The sequence below is a fragment of the Amblyomma americanum genome, chromosome 9 (assembly GCF_052857255.1).
Source record: "Amblyomma americanum isolate KBUSLIRL-KWMA chromosome 9, ASM5285725v1, whole genome shotgun sequence".
Lineage (NCBI taxonomy): Eukaryota > Metazoa > Arthropoda > Arachnida > Ixodida > Ixodidae > Amblyomma > Amblyomma americanum.
Window position 1 is genome coordinate 26,783,750 of NC_135505.1, and position 14,266 is coordinate 26,798,015.

Genomic DNA, 14,266 nt, shown 5'->3' on the forward strand with positions numbered 1-14,266 from the left:
CTGGCGTGGCCCGGCCGGCTCATACCAGCTCTGGCGTGCTTGTGTTTCCTGTTTCCTGGTGTGGTCGGTGTACCATTCCGGTGATATCTAAGAAAGGAAGCATCCAGAAAGAAATTTATTACCTAATTTTCTTTAAAAAAATGCTCAATGTTAGGACATACTATCGTGAACAAAATCAAGAGACCTCCACAAGTGTATACTAAAATGTGCGAGATTGCATACGGGCCTCGGTCTCAACGACAGGATTGCTTCACCAGGCGGCACCCGCATGCATTTTGACACAGTTCGTTACGCGCTCACAGGGGTCTCTTAATTTTGAGCACTATAATAGACAGGAGCATGCACGTAATTACGTGATTCGTGTTCTTGCCAAGCATGAAGAGCAAGCACGTATTGAAAGAATAAAAACGTTCATATTTGCCCAAGAACACCGTTGGGTTTATTGGCAGGCGAAAGCAGCAGTTGAGTCACTCTGGAGGCCGCTTGCGTCATAGCGTGCATCTTTTCCTAGAAAGTGAATTATCTTTCATTGCCTTGATGGCGACTTGAATCCAGCTGTGTGTAGTCACAGTGCCTGAAGATTAAGAGACAAAAATTATGTTTATTATGAACTACACCACTATATTGATCACTGTACGAAGGTAAATAGCAAGCGCTGCCATTAAATTTAGCGCTGTGGTGCAAACATGTACTCCACACTCAATATGGCTGAACCGATTAAATATAATTATGAACAGATTGAGCCTTCTGCCTTATAGTAAATCAATGCTTCTCAAATAGTGCACTAAACTTAATTTCAGTGTGTTTTTATTGCATTCGCAGCTAATTTCACATATTTACACGCTCTCAATGCTTCGCGAACTGAGCTTTTGCCATATTCATGATGTTGCAACTCATATTGCAAGCTTTTCGAGACAATGACAAACAATCTAGCATATCTTGCAATTTCATTCACTACCAGGCCCACAGATTATAATGGTTTGTAACCTGCAGAAATAAATTGAACACATAGAAAAACAGCTGCAGGACACTGATTTTGGGAGAAATTACAGAAATGATTAGAAGACGCTCATAAGGATGTTCACAAATCGATATATGCTGCAGTTCGTGTTAAAACAGATCTCATAAGAGTACATTTCATGGCGAAAAAATCCATGACCTGACACTTTTTGCATCTCCAGAGGGTACTGAACAGTAAAGCGCTGGCTGGCTGTTTCTATTAGAAGACCATTCTTCGTCATTGCTATTTTGGCAGAGAAGCATAAAGAGTTGACTAGAGGAATGTGGAAGTAAAGATGTGCAAATTTATATCAAACATTGTGCCCACACAAACCAACAAGGCTAGGACGTTAAGCAGTGAAAAAGAAACTTTGCCTCTGTGCAACTGAATGAACATTCAACAAACTGCTTTGAATCCTGGCACTCAGAAAACCACAGCAGATGTACAAACCAAAGCTGGCAGATTATTTTTACGATGAGTATATGCAAACCAAATGTGTCTGAGAACACCAGTTTTGTTTACGTATAGCCTGTTGTTCACATCAAGATCATCTGGGGCAGGTCATTGCATAGTACCTGCAGGAACTTGCACACATACAAAACCTCACAACAGACTACGATTACTGGGCATTATTCGCTATGGTGCCTGGCACTCCATGCCTTGCGGCAAGATGCACTTCTGTTGGTCAATCCATGTGTTAAGGCTTGAGTTATAAAAAAAATGTCAGTGGACTACAACTTATGTGAATAACCTTAACAAGGTGCTTTACTGGTTCTGAGCAGGCAGATCACTTGCAGGAGGCACATCCTGCAGCAAGTCAGATAGTAAAACTGCAAATTGTGTCGCTTTGGGACCCCGGAGTGGAACACCCCGGATTAATTTAGACCACCGACGGTTCTTTAACCTGCGCCGATTTCGCATGGCAGACAGGCGCCTTTTCCGAAGCAGCCGTTTTTACTGCCATGCTAAGTACATGACGCAAAAGTAGCGTTACCAATACCTCTCCCACCATGCAGCGCTTCCAGCTAATTCTCTACAGAACCACGCTGGGACATCCCTGCTAAGTGTAGCACAAAGTGGACAAGACATGGTGTCATATTTAATAGCATAAACTATTTTACGAAGCGTGCAGCAGAACTAGCTATACTCGCAACAGTTTATTGTGGGTTTGCAGCCAAGGTAGGCAGGAAAGGGAAGGAGGCGCACATTTGTCCACGAACTGTGGGGGATTGGTTGGAGATGGTGCAGGCTGGCGAAAGCTGAGATAGGTCACTCCCCATGACAATGGAACAAAAACCTGTCCCTCTTCTTGCCTGCCTAGCCACAAAAAGCTCTCCTGAAGTATAGTAAGCATTGGCTCGAGCACACCAATGCTTGAGTAAAACCTAGCCGCAAATTTTTTGACATGTTAGCTCAAGTAGCCCAAGGTGATTAGAACATGAATGGCAACAATGCATGCATAAGAGCTAGATAATAGGTCAGCCAACATTCATTTCAAGCTAATTTTCGTGTGAAATACTCTTAGTGATAGCTACAAGTTGTATCGCTTACTAATTTTTGCCGTAGATTAAGTGGAGACAACTGGAGGATTAAAAGAAGAGGGCCAAAGTGGCATTACCTATGAATGCCGACACTGAATCAGAATCCCTTCGGTCTCAACAATTCTAAAATTCCAAGCTTCACAGCACATGACTGCCAAGTCTTCTTTCTAAAGTATGACAGCTAAGTATTGATGAAAATTGTTAATTTCTGGATAATTCTACTGCTCATGCGCTGCCCCATATCTCTCAGAGCCTCATCACATAGGCTTTTTTTTTCAATTCAATTCAATTCTTTTATATTTGCAGAAATAATGGAATATATCCTTCACACGAAGGATATATTCCTTAAATATATATTCCCCAAATATATTCCATAAATATATTATCCTTCACACGACCTACCTATTGTGCCCATGAACTAACCCCCTTGCAGAAACCTTCACATGGTGACATACCTACAATGAATCAGTCACTAGCTCTCATCCCGTATGTTTGTCATCGTTTGTCTTGTGCTTCCTAATAAACCGCTAACAAAACCTGACTTGCAATGCTCGAATACATTGAAGGAGTGAATATATACTTCTGTGCGAAATCTAGCTAAAACCAGTAATTACCTGTGAGTGCACCCATTTTCACTTGATTGAGCGCCTTCTGCATGGCCTTTTCCTAGCGTTCCAATGTCACCCCCCTGAGGAGTTGCCAATGAAGCTGCGTTGCGCCACTGATTCTCTTGTCCAGACCATTTCTTGAGAAATACTGCATCTTTTGGGATTCCGTCCAGGGTGTGTATATGGACTTCTCCATCTTCAAATAATAAATGAACACACCTACATGAAAAAGAATATATGCATAAAATCTAGATGCTATATTGACAGTAAGAAATGAAACTAATGGCATTTCTTGATTGCATAGTGTCGTATGGAAATACGTTTTAATGCCTGTTAATGAGAAGTAAAAAATAATGTAGTAATTTTAAATCAACACAAAACTTACCCCTTTATATTGACCGAGTCATGGAATAGCATTAGGCTATGGTAGCAGAGAAAATACAGAAGGTTACTGCATGCTTTGCCTTTTTATGTTTGCAGCTCTAACTTTACAAATCCTTTAGAAAATGACTTCAAACTTATGAAAATCCCAGATTAGTGTGTGTAATACCAAAGACTCCAAAATAAAATAGAATGCAACAGTACGAGCACTGTCTGTGTTTCACACGGGAGGCTGTGCCTGCTAAGAGCAATTCTGTAATTCCAGCTCTTCAAGATGCCCTTATCAAGGAAGGCACGAATGCTGCTTAACCTGCAGTAATGTAAAATGTCCTCAAAATGCCGGCCATTTCTGCATATTTGAGCAGTCCGAAATGAATGGAACTTCATGTGACAGCAATCATTGAGCTATCAATACAAGCAAACAACTTGGTGCCTCCTTAAGCAGAAGCAAAAAACGTGGGAACTTAAAAGTCAATTTAAAACTGATAACATTTAGGCACGGGTTTGTATGATCGCTCACATTTATGCCTCCGGTTACCTGCATTTTCCGCACACATTTCTTTGAAGAAAAGTTTTTAGGCAAGGCGATTTGGTTCTCAGGCATAACAGCATACAGATTAGTTCACAACGAACAGCACACAAGCACAGCTGCTGGACTCGCAACTGTTTCCTTGTACGAAACCACAACGGAATACATAGCCTGTGCTATTCATAGCCAGAAATATAAAATAGAAATGAATCTTAAGCAAGAAAAATGAGACAAATGCTGCTTAACACATTATATGATATCATAGTACATGCTATAATGAAGTAGTTAAATTAGTCACTTTGCAACTGATAACACTGAGACGTGAAATAGCTAAAAAAATTTAAATGTGATAAAGCAGGAACCGTAACCCAAACTAACAACACACTAGTAGACAGAGGAAGTAGAAACACTAATGCAATAACCAGCACTACAACGCACTGGCCTTCAGAACAAAACATGATGGCCTTAGTCACGTCAAGATGCAGTAGTTGTTGGGCTGTTGGTAAGCCATGATCTAAGAGGAACCATCGCTAAAAGGGCAACGGAAAAGATAGAAGGAGGACGACACGGACAGAGGCACTGAACTTCCACCTTTTAGTGCAAGTTTAAAGTTCAGCGCCTCTCTCTGTGCCGTGCTCCTTCTATCTTGTCCATTTTACTTTTAGCGCTGGTTCTTCTGAGATCAAGACTCAGAGCCATGCAAAACAAGGCAGTTTCTTAGCGTGGCAGAAGCACACACAGACTCTAGTGCTTCTAAAAACATGTGCATGTTACAAGTGAAGTCAAATGATTCGTTATTGCTATGCCATTTTTCACTGCGACCATTGCCGCTAGGTGCATGAGAAAAAGAGGTAATATTCTTGCATGTTTTTTTGTGTTTGCTTTTCTTTGTATTTGGCTGTATTCTATATCTGACTGTGTGCAATACAACCCACGAATTATGGAAAACACATATATTCCTTGTGGAATATATGTGTATTAGTGCAAGTATACTCACTGAAAAAGTAAAAAATGCACCAAATCTCGCTGAGGGAACGTTTTGAGTTGAATATGCTGAGTGATGCAAAAATGACTACTTAGCATGCACCCTTTTCCATTTACCACTTTCATCTTTTCTGTGCATAGACTGTGTGAACAGTACACAGTACTTATTTAGCACTCTGATCCGGTGGCAGTACAAATATAGTAAATACAGTGAGAGGCTATACATTGCAGCCAGATTAATATTTGCCCTTTACGAGAGAAACTGTCAGAAAAGCGGGTCTGAGTAAGACTCACAGTTCAATTACTTCTTTGCCTGTACTATAATGCCTTTCATCTTTTGCGCCTCAAGTGAAATCAGATGCCTTTGTTCAGTGCCATGTGACACTGACCTTAAAGCAGAAGGATGACAGAGTTATCCTACTGTCAAGATATCGTGGGCGGCTGTGGTGTTGGTTGGCGCCGAAGTTACAATTAATCGGGCCAACCTGCCCACCACTGCACTCTCCGTAAGTTCGGAGGGGGAGGAGCGACAAACTTCTCCACCCCGCGTGCGAAAGATTGTGATTCGACTGCTGACCGGCGATAGGGGCCACGCCTGATTAGTCGTTGACCGGAGGCATGAGGCGTAGGCAAGTTCCGTAGCGAAATAATTTAATTAGGCAAACAACAACCAAGTATTACAATATGCCCGACAAGGTAACGCCGTACACTGACGTGACGCAAATAACAGAAGCACCAATTGAACACCTTAACACAACAATTAACACAAAGAAAGAAACATCGGGGCGATTGCTACACAAAAATGTTACGAGACGGAAATACAGTACAAAGGATTACAACGAGAAACACAGAAAGCAAAAAATACAAAGATAAAACAGTTGAAGTGAGTGGTGAGAAACGATGGCTTAGCTGCGGAGTGGCAAGTTCCGGTCGCAGGGAGCGTCGGGCTGCGGTTGCTCGTCGAGGGGCTGACGAACTTGGGCCTCGCGTCTTCGGGACCACCGTCGCCGCGCTCTACGCGTCATATCTCCGCCAAGGCTCCTTACCGACCACTTCCCTGGCTGACCTCACTCTCGACCGCACGCACTGTAATATCCAGACCAACTGCCAGCCCGGGGCGTTCCCGTCGCCCCCTTCGCATGGCAATGAATGAAAAAAAAAACAACGCAGGGAAAAAAAAAGGGCTCTTCAGGAGCCACGCACAGAGGAATGCAGCTCCTAAAAAGAAAAAAAAGAACACATGAAGGAATGTCGAAAGAATTCGGCACAATGCATTAATCCCACGAGGAGTCATTGGGGGCCGCGAAGAGTGCCGGGGCATTCAATCCGCTTCTGCTGTTCCCAACACGTGCAAGCGCTTGCCACCTGTATGGCAACAATACTAGGAGGGGGGGGAGTAGTTTTGAGTGACCCCTACAGCGCTATGGTGAGAATGCCGTTCCCCCGCGGGGAGGGGGAAATAGTCGTTGACGCCGCTCCGCGACATGTTTCTGGGAAACAAAGGTCAAAGCTGGACAGGGCAGGCACGAACTTTGTGACACAATTCCACGAAAAGAATGATATTCTCAATAACATTCACAAACAAAACACAAATTTCGTGCATGCACACACGCTCCTGGCGGACAAGCCACCTCAGATGAAAGACGGGCCCATCACTGTCACCAGCGCGCACCACCTCATCGTATCACCAGTTTTCCACGAAGGCTCGCAGGATAGCGCACCGACACACGCCTCACGCACTGCCACACCTCACGCACTCACGTCCCAGTTAATCAAAACAGTTCGACACTGCACATTCGGTTGTAACAGTCCAACACTGAAACACGACCATACGCAAACATCTTGCGCTGCATAGCATTTCAAATCACTACCAACAATGCGCAAAATAACACTAAAAAGAAATTTCTAGCTAAGAGTGAAACTGGGCCGTCGCAACCCGTTTAGTTCACCCCATGGCTATTCACACCCGGCTGAGGTAGTCTGCGCCGACGTTATCTATTCCCTTAATGCTCTCGACCCCGAGGTCGTACTCCTTTAGGAGCAGCGCCCAGCGAAGCAGCCGTGAATTCATGAACTGAGCCTCGTTCCGATATTTCAGTGGCTGATGATCTGTCTGGACGGTGAATCGTTTGCCGTAGAGGTAGAAACTGAAGCGCTTGATAGCCCATACAATGGCCAAGCACTCCTTCTCAACTGCTGGGTACGCCTTCTGTCTGGGAAATAGCTTGCAACTCGCGTACGCGACGGGATGCAGAAGTCCGTCTTTTTCCTGCAACAGTACTGCCCCAACCCCTTGATCTGAGGCGTCGGTACGCAGTACAAATGGCGTGCTGAAATCCGCAACCTGTAGGATGGGGGCCTCTGAGAGCAGTTGTTTCAGGCTGTTAATGGCTTGTTCTTCGTTATCCCCCCACCTAACGCTGTTTGGTGCGAGTTTTTTGGTCAGGTCTGTCAGAGGTGCGGCAACAGTTGCGTAACTCGGGATGAATTCACGATAGTATCCCGCTACGCCCAAAAAGGCTCGTACTTGGCGTTTGGTTATCGTTCGTGGGGCTTGGCGGATCCTGTTCAGTGTTGATTCCATCGGGCCAAGGGTCCCCTTTCCAATCGTGTGACCGAGAAAACACAGTTTATCGACGCCGAGTTCGCATTTCTTCGGGTGTAGGGTCATCCCGGCCTCCCGGATTAGCGTGAGAACCTGCTCCAGTGACTTGACATGGTCCTCCCACGACTCGGTCGCTACGAGCAGGTCGTCGTAGTAATGATAGACGTTGTCTATCCCGTCTAGGAGCTTCCTCATCAGTTTAGCAAAGACGGCTGGGCCGGTCTTGATGCTGAAAGGCATGTTCCTGAATTGGTAAAGGCCACTGGGAGCCGAAAACGCCGTCTTTTCCCGTGAGTGATCGTCCAGGGGGACCTGCCAATAGCCCTTCGCGAGGCCCATCATAGAGAACTTTTTGCCTCCCACCTCCGCGATGAGGCAGTCGGCGCGGGGGATCGGTTCGGCGTCGGCAACCAGTACCTCATTTAATCTCCTGAAATCTACGCAAAAGCGGTTCGAACCGTCGGGCTTCTTTATCAGGACTGTTGGGGCATTATACGGTGAGCGTGACTTCTCGATCACGCCCATCCGCAGCATCGCGGCAAACTCCCTCTCAACTTCCTGACGCACTGCGAAGGGAAGCGGGTACTGCTTGACCTGGATGGGCTTGTTGGTGGTAGTGGCCAAGTTGCACACGGCCCACGTGGTGTATCCGGGCCGATCGGAAAGCAGCTCCTTATGTCGAGAAATGAGGGACTGCAGCTCCTGTGCCTGTGGTGGGGTCACTTTCTAGGATGCCGCGACATCGCGGTGGTCGGCTTGTTCCCCGAGAGGCCACACCAGCGCCCCATCGTCTATATTGGAGGCTAGCGACGCAACCACCGGCACGTGAGAGTCGGTTTCAGGGACCCGACTGAAGTATTTCTTCAGCATATTGACATCGAATGTTTTTGGGTTGCCCTCAACATCTACCACATAGTCGACTTCTCCCTTTTTCCCTTTGACCACATAGGGGCCCTTCCATTTCATCGTGAGCTTATTGTGCTCGGTGGGGAGCAGTAAGAGCACCTGGTCTCCAACCTGTAATGCACTCGATTTAGACCCGCGGTCGTAATACCGCTTGTATCGCTCACCTGCCTCTTCTAGAGCCTCATGTGCCATCTGACAGGTCGTTTCGAGCCTCTCTCGCAGGTCTGTCACATACTGGTAGGTCGTCTTGGTCTCCTCTTCCAGTTTGACCCCCGTCCACAATTCCTTCAGTATAGTGAGGGGGCCTCGTACGTTCCGCCCGTACAAAAGCTCGAACGGGGAGAACCCAGTGCTTGCCTGGGGGACCTCCCTGTAGGGGAACAAAAGCGGCTCGATAAACCGATCCCACTCCTTGGGCTGTTCTGAGCACATGCGGCGGAGCATCTTCTTGAGCGTCCTGTTGAGCCTTTCCACGAGGCCGTTGGCCATCGGGTGGTAGGGCGAGGTGGTCTGCAGGCGAAGAGACAGCAGACGGCCCACTTCTGCCATGAGTTCTGAGGTGAAATTCGACCCTCGGTCGCTCAACATCTCCTCCGGAACACCCACTCGGGCGAAAATTTGTAAGAGAGCTTCGGGCACCCGCTCGGTCACGATGCTGGGCAGGGCGACGGCCTCTGGGAACCGGGTCGCATAGTCGACTAGCGTCACGATGTAGCGATTCCCCTTCCGAGTTGTGGGCTTGAGGGGCCCAATAATATCGATAGCCACCCGGCGAAACGGCATGTCAACCAGAGGCCTTTTCTCAAGGGCACCTTTATGACTGATCCCCATGGGGCTGTCTTCTGGCAGCTGTCGCACGACGCCAGAAACCGACTAGCGTCACCATGCACGCCGGGCCAGAAGAAATCAGCCAGAATGCGGTCACAAGTCTTTTTGTGCCCCAAATGACCTGCCATCAGTCCGCAGTGTGTGAGGCGGAGAACCTTGTTTCGGTGCTGAAAGGGGACAAAAAGCTGTAAAGTACCCGAGCCTGACTGTGGTAGGAACTGGCGATAGAGCATGTCATCTCTTAGCAGAAAGGTGTACGAGCCCCCTCCCTTGCACCGGACCTTTCCCTCTTCCCTCTGCATCTGAAAACAACGCCGGAGGGTCTCGTCCGCTTGTTGGTCTCGGCTAAACTGCGTCGGGGTGACTTCTGCCATCGCGGTTGGTACTCGTAACTTGCGGAACATCTCCGACGATTGCTGCATGGACTATTGACGGGTGGTCACGGCCGCCGCGGGTGCGGGCTCGTCCGGGGTACTTGGCTGTCCCTGTACGGGACCCGATGCACCCGCTTCGGCCCCTTCGATACTCAGGGCTATTCCCCTCCAAGTCGCGTCGGGCTCGGACGGATGCTTGACGGCGTCGATAATCCCGAGAATTAGGTCGAACAGTGGCGATTCCATACATCCGGCCAGCACCTCTCCCCTATAGTAAGGCGTATCAACTTGAATTCGCGCCTCGGGTAGCGTTTTGGCCGAGCGGTCCACCAAGTAAACGGCTCGGTGTCGGCCAGTAAGTTGGTACTTTTTTACAAGGTCTCGGTTGACAATAACAATGTTACACCCCGTGTCTCTCAACACCTTTATCCTCTGCCCAGCAATGAGGCCTTCAACGACGGGAAGGACCTCGGACTCTTGGGCCCTGCCGAGGTTCACCACTGGCAGGAACTGGCCATCTTTCAGCTCTAGATAGTCGTTTTGAATTCAGGCCGACACGTCCTTTGCTCCCGGGCGTGCCCGGTTGCCCTTCTCAGGATTTCTCCGGCTCTCCTTGCAATGCGCTGCGACGTGCCCCGGTCGAGCGCAAATGTAGCAGCGTGGTGTGGATGATACTGCCACGGGTAGCGGTTTTCCCTGGTGGTCCTTGCGCTCAGCGTCGGAGGACTTGTCTACGGGCCGGTCCTCACGTTTTAGTTCACGCCGGCCAAAGTATGTGGATCCCCTAGCAGTGACATAGTTGTCTGCCCTTTGTAGCAGCTCATTCTGATCACCCGCCGTTTTCTTCAGGAAGGTAGCCATCGACGGCGTGCAGGTCTCTAGAAACTGCTCGCTCAAAAGGAGGCTCTTGATACCCTCGTAGGTCTGCTCGCACGAAGAGAGCTGTACCCACCGCTCCCAGTAATTCTCTAATCGGGAGAAGAACTGGGACGGGGTTTCGTGCTCGTGGGGGGCTTCTGTCCGGAACTTCTGTCGAAATCCCTCCTCCATCAAGCGGAAACCAAGCAGAAGAGCTCGCTTGACCTTGTCATACTCTACCGCATCCGCTCCCGGCATGCGGCCAAAAACGCTCAACGCCTCTCCCGCAAGGCACGTGCTAAGGGCAGTAGCACACTGGTCTCTCAGCCACTTCTGCGCCTCTGCGACTCGTTCGAACCGTGTCAGGTAGGCGTCCAAGTCGTCCGTTTTATTTTTAAACGGCGCCATTAGCTTATGTGGACTGACGACCGTGAAACGCGATGTAGGTTCGCTTTGAACCGAAGCGGAATCTGAACTAGCGCTCCCGCCACCCTCGCCTCTCGCGTGGAGAATTTGTAGTTCAGCGTTCAGTTCGAGCATTCGACGAGCGGAGCGCGCCTTGTCCCTTTATTCCTCCTCGAGCAGCCGCTGCTCTTCTTCTTTCATTTGCTCGCGCTGTTTCGCGGGATCATCTCTGAGGAATTCCTGGAGGGCGACCCCCTCGAAGCCTAGCTGCTTCCCGAGAGCAATTACTTTTCTAACTCTGCCATTGCACCAACGGTACTTTGTTCTCAGTTCTGACAGTACGTGAGATATTACTTGAACGCCATGCCTCGCGGTCACGGCCAATCGTGGTCAGCAAGTCCGGTCGCGGACGCCAGTTTGTCAAGATATCGTGGGCGGCTGTGGTGTTGGTTGGCGCCGAAGTTACAATTAATCGGGCCAACCTGCCCACCACTGCACTCTATGTAAGTTCGGAGGGGGAGGAGCGTCAAACGTCTCCCCTCCGCGTGCGAAAGATTGTGATTCGACTGCTGACCGGCGATAGGGGCCACGCCTGATTAGTCGTTGACTGGAGGCATGAGGCGTAGGCAAGGTCCGTAGCGAATTAATTTAATTATGCAAACAACAACAACCAAGTATTACAATATGCCCGACAAGATAGCGCCGTACACTGACGTGACGCAAATAACATAAGCACATACTGAACACGTTAACACAACAATTAACACAAAGAAACATCAAGGCGATCGCTATACAAAAATGTTACGAGACGGAAATACAGTACAAAGGACTATAACGAGAAACACAGATAGCAAAAATACAAAGATAAAAGAGTGGAAGTGAGTGGTGACAAACGATGGCTTAGCTGCGTAGAGGCAAGGTCCGGTCGCAGGGAGCGTCGGGCTGCGGTTGCTCGTCGAGGGGCTGATGGGGGCTTGCGGATACGGGCGAACTGGGGCCTCGCGTCTTCGGGACCACCGTCGCCGCGCTCTACGCGTCAGATCTCCGCCTAGGCTCCTTGCCGGCCACTTCCCTGGCTGACCCCACTCACGACCGCACGCACCGAAATCTCCAGACCAACTGCCAGCCCGCGGCGTTCCCGTCGCCCCCTTCGCATGACAAAGAATGAAAAAAACAACACAGGGAAAAAAAAAAGACTGTTTAGGAGCCACGCACAGAGGAATGCAGCTGCCAAAAAGAAAAAAAAGAACACATGAAGGAATGTCGAAAGAATACGGCACAACGCCTTAATCCCACGAGGAGTCATTGGGGGCCGCGAACATTGCCGGGGCATTCAATCCGCTTCTGCTGTTCCCAACACGTGCAAGCGCTTGCCACCTGTATGGCAACAATGCAAGGAGGGGGGGGGGAGTAGTTTTGAGTGACCCCTCCAGCGCTATGGTGAGAGTGCCGTTCCCCCGCGGGGGAGGGGGAAAAAGTCGCCGACGCCACTCCGCGACATGTATCTGGGAAACAAAGGTCAAAGCTGGACAGGGCAGGCATGAACTTTGTGACACCTACTGCTACGACTGTTTACGAAGAGTGCTACGTGACACAGGTATTAGTGTAGGAGGATAACACGGTTTTCCTCCTGTTGTAATATCGCCTTATAATGGTGCTCTGTAGCCCCACCACTTTATACTTTATACCACTTTATACTAAGCATAAAAGGTTTAAGATTTGATGTCGAGCTATTGAGAAGAAACCCACCTATATTATTTCAAAGAGGAATGCCAACATATGCCTTCAACGCTCTGGTTCAATGCAGACAAGTGCAACACTGATCTCAACACCGATGCCTAGAAAAACACACTTTAGAAAACTCAGTACATAGATGTGCTCTGCAATACACGTTAAACGGGCACAGACAAGGAGAACAGCCCCGTATTTGGAGAGCGGAGACATCTTCTTCAATGACAGCTCTTTTCAGGCCTCTTCACTACTGAACAGCAGGCACTTCAACTGCATAACATAAATTCGATTTCAGTCTGTGTATTCTCTGGAAGATGAAGTACCCACAATGACTTGTACTTATGGGTAAGGATTCATATTGCTGGCCTTTGACACAAACACAAGGCAAAGTTTAAACAGACGAAAGTGCACTTGCTCACACTTGTCTCCATGATAAGCTCTGCAGTGTTTAGGTTTCTTCAAAAATAATAACCCGAAAGGGCTGTATGAAAAGGTTACAAAAGGTTACAGCTGCGCATGGGCAGCTGCAGCGGCACAGAAAAGGCACATCTCTGACTGCTCGTGTACTTACAGATCGCACTTCTTGAGCGGATTGTGATAAGCTTGGCTTTCCTGCTGCTTCCGTCACATCCAGCTGACCTGGACCTGCGCACATCGGCCACCGCCGGAGTTCTGCGCTTCGCCTCTGCTGCTATATAAGAAGCTGCCATCGACTTGCCTGGGCACATGGGCAGCTGCAGCGGCACAGAAAAGGCGCATCTCTGACTGCTCGTGTACTTACAGGATTGTCACTGAACACTTGAACCTATCATACATAGGTTACCCTGTGCTGCTGCAGCACTGCCCTGTAGCTTGTCAAGATGGGTAGTGAGCAGGACGATAGATGCTTTGAGTATGGCAAATCTGTTGAACCTGATGATGACTGCATGGTGTGTAATGAGTGCTTTTGCTCGTATCATTTGGGTTCTTGTTCAGGCATTTCAGAAAGAACGTACAAATCAAAGGAGGAATCTGCACGAAAACAATGGCGTTGCCCAACCTGTCGAGGGTTCAAAATTGCTGTGATTGCAGAACTTCAAGAAAAAGTAAAGTCGCTCACAGACACTGTTGTTTCTGTGGAAGAAAGCGTTCAGGTGATGTCTGAAAAGTTTGACAAATCACTAGCTGAGCTTAGCCAACATGACCATAGCCTGGCTGATATGAAAAAGCGGATTGAACAGTTTGAGACTAACCAAAGCAATGGACAGATTGAGGAGATCAGGAAAGAAATCAACGAACTAGAGAGACATAACAGGAAGTTAAACCTAGAAAATCACGGCATACAAAAAACAGATTTTGAAGATCTTGTCAAAGTCAACGCCTCTGCTACTTCTCTTGAGCATCCGCAGCTTACGACTAGTGACGTCACAGCAATTCACCGATTGCCATGCAAACCCGATAAGACGCCTGGAATCATTGTTCGCTTCGCTCGGCAGGCTGTTCGTGATGACTGGTTCAAAAACCGAAAGAAACTGAA

General features: G+C 48.2%; 1 long non-coding RNA gene across 1 annotated transcript; it reads right to left on the reverse strand.

The window, feature by feature from the left end:
• Positions 1–454: 454 nt before the first annotated feature.
• LOC144104085 (uncharacterized) lies at positions 455–12,113 on the reverse strand. The gene is made up of 3 exons (XR_013308430.1): positions 11,914–12,113; positions 3,156–3,368; positions 455–574 (listed from the first exon to the last, which is right to left on the reverse strand). It is a non-coding gene; the product is annotated as an uncharacterized LOC144104085 (long non-coding RNA).
• Between the last annotated feature and the right edge of the window lie 2,153 nt (positions 12,114–14,266).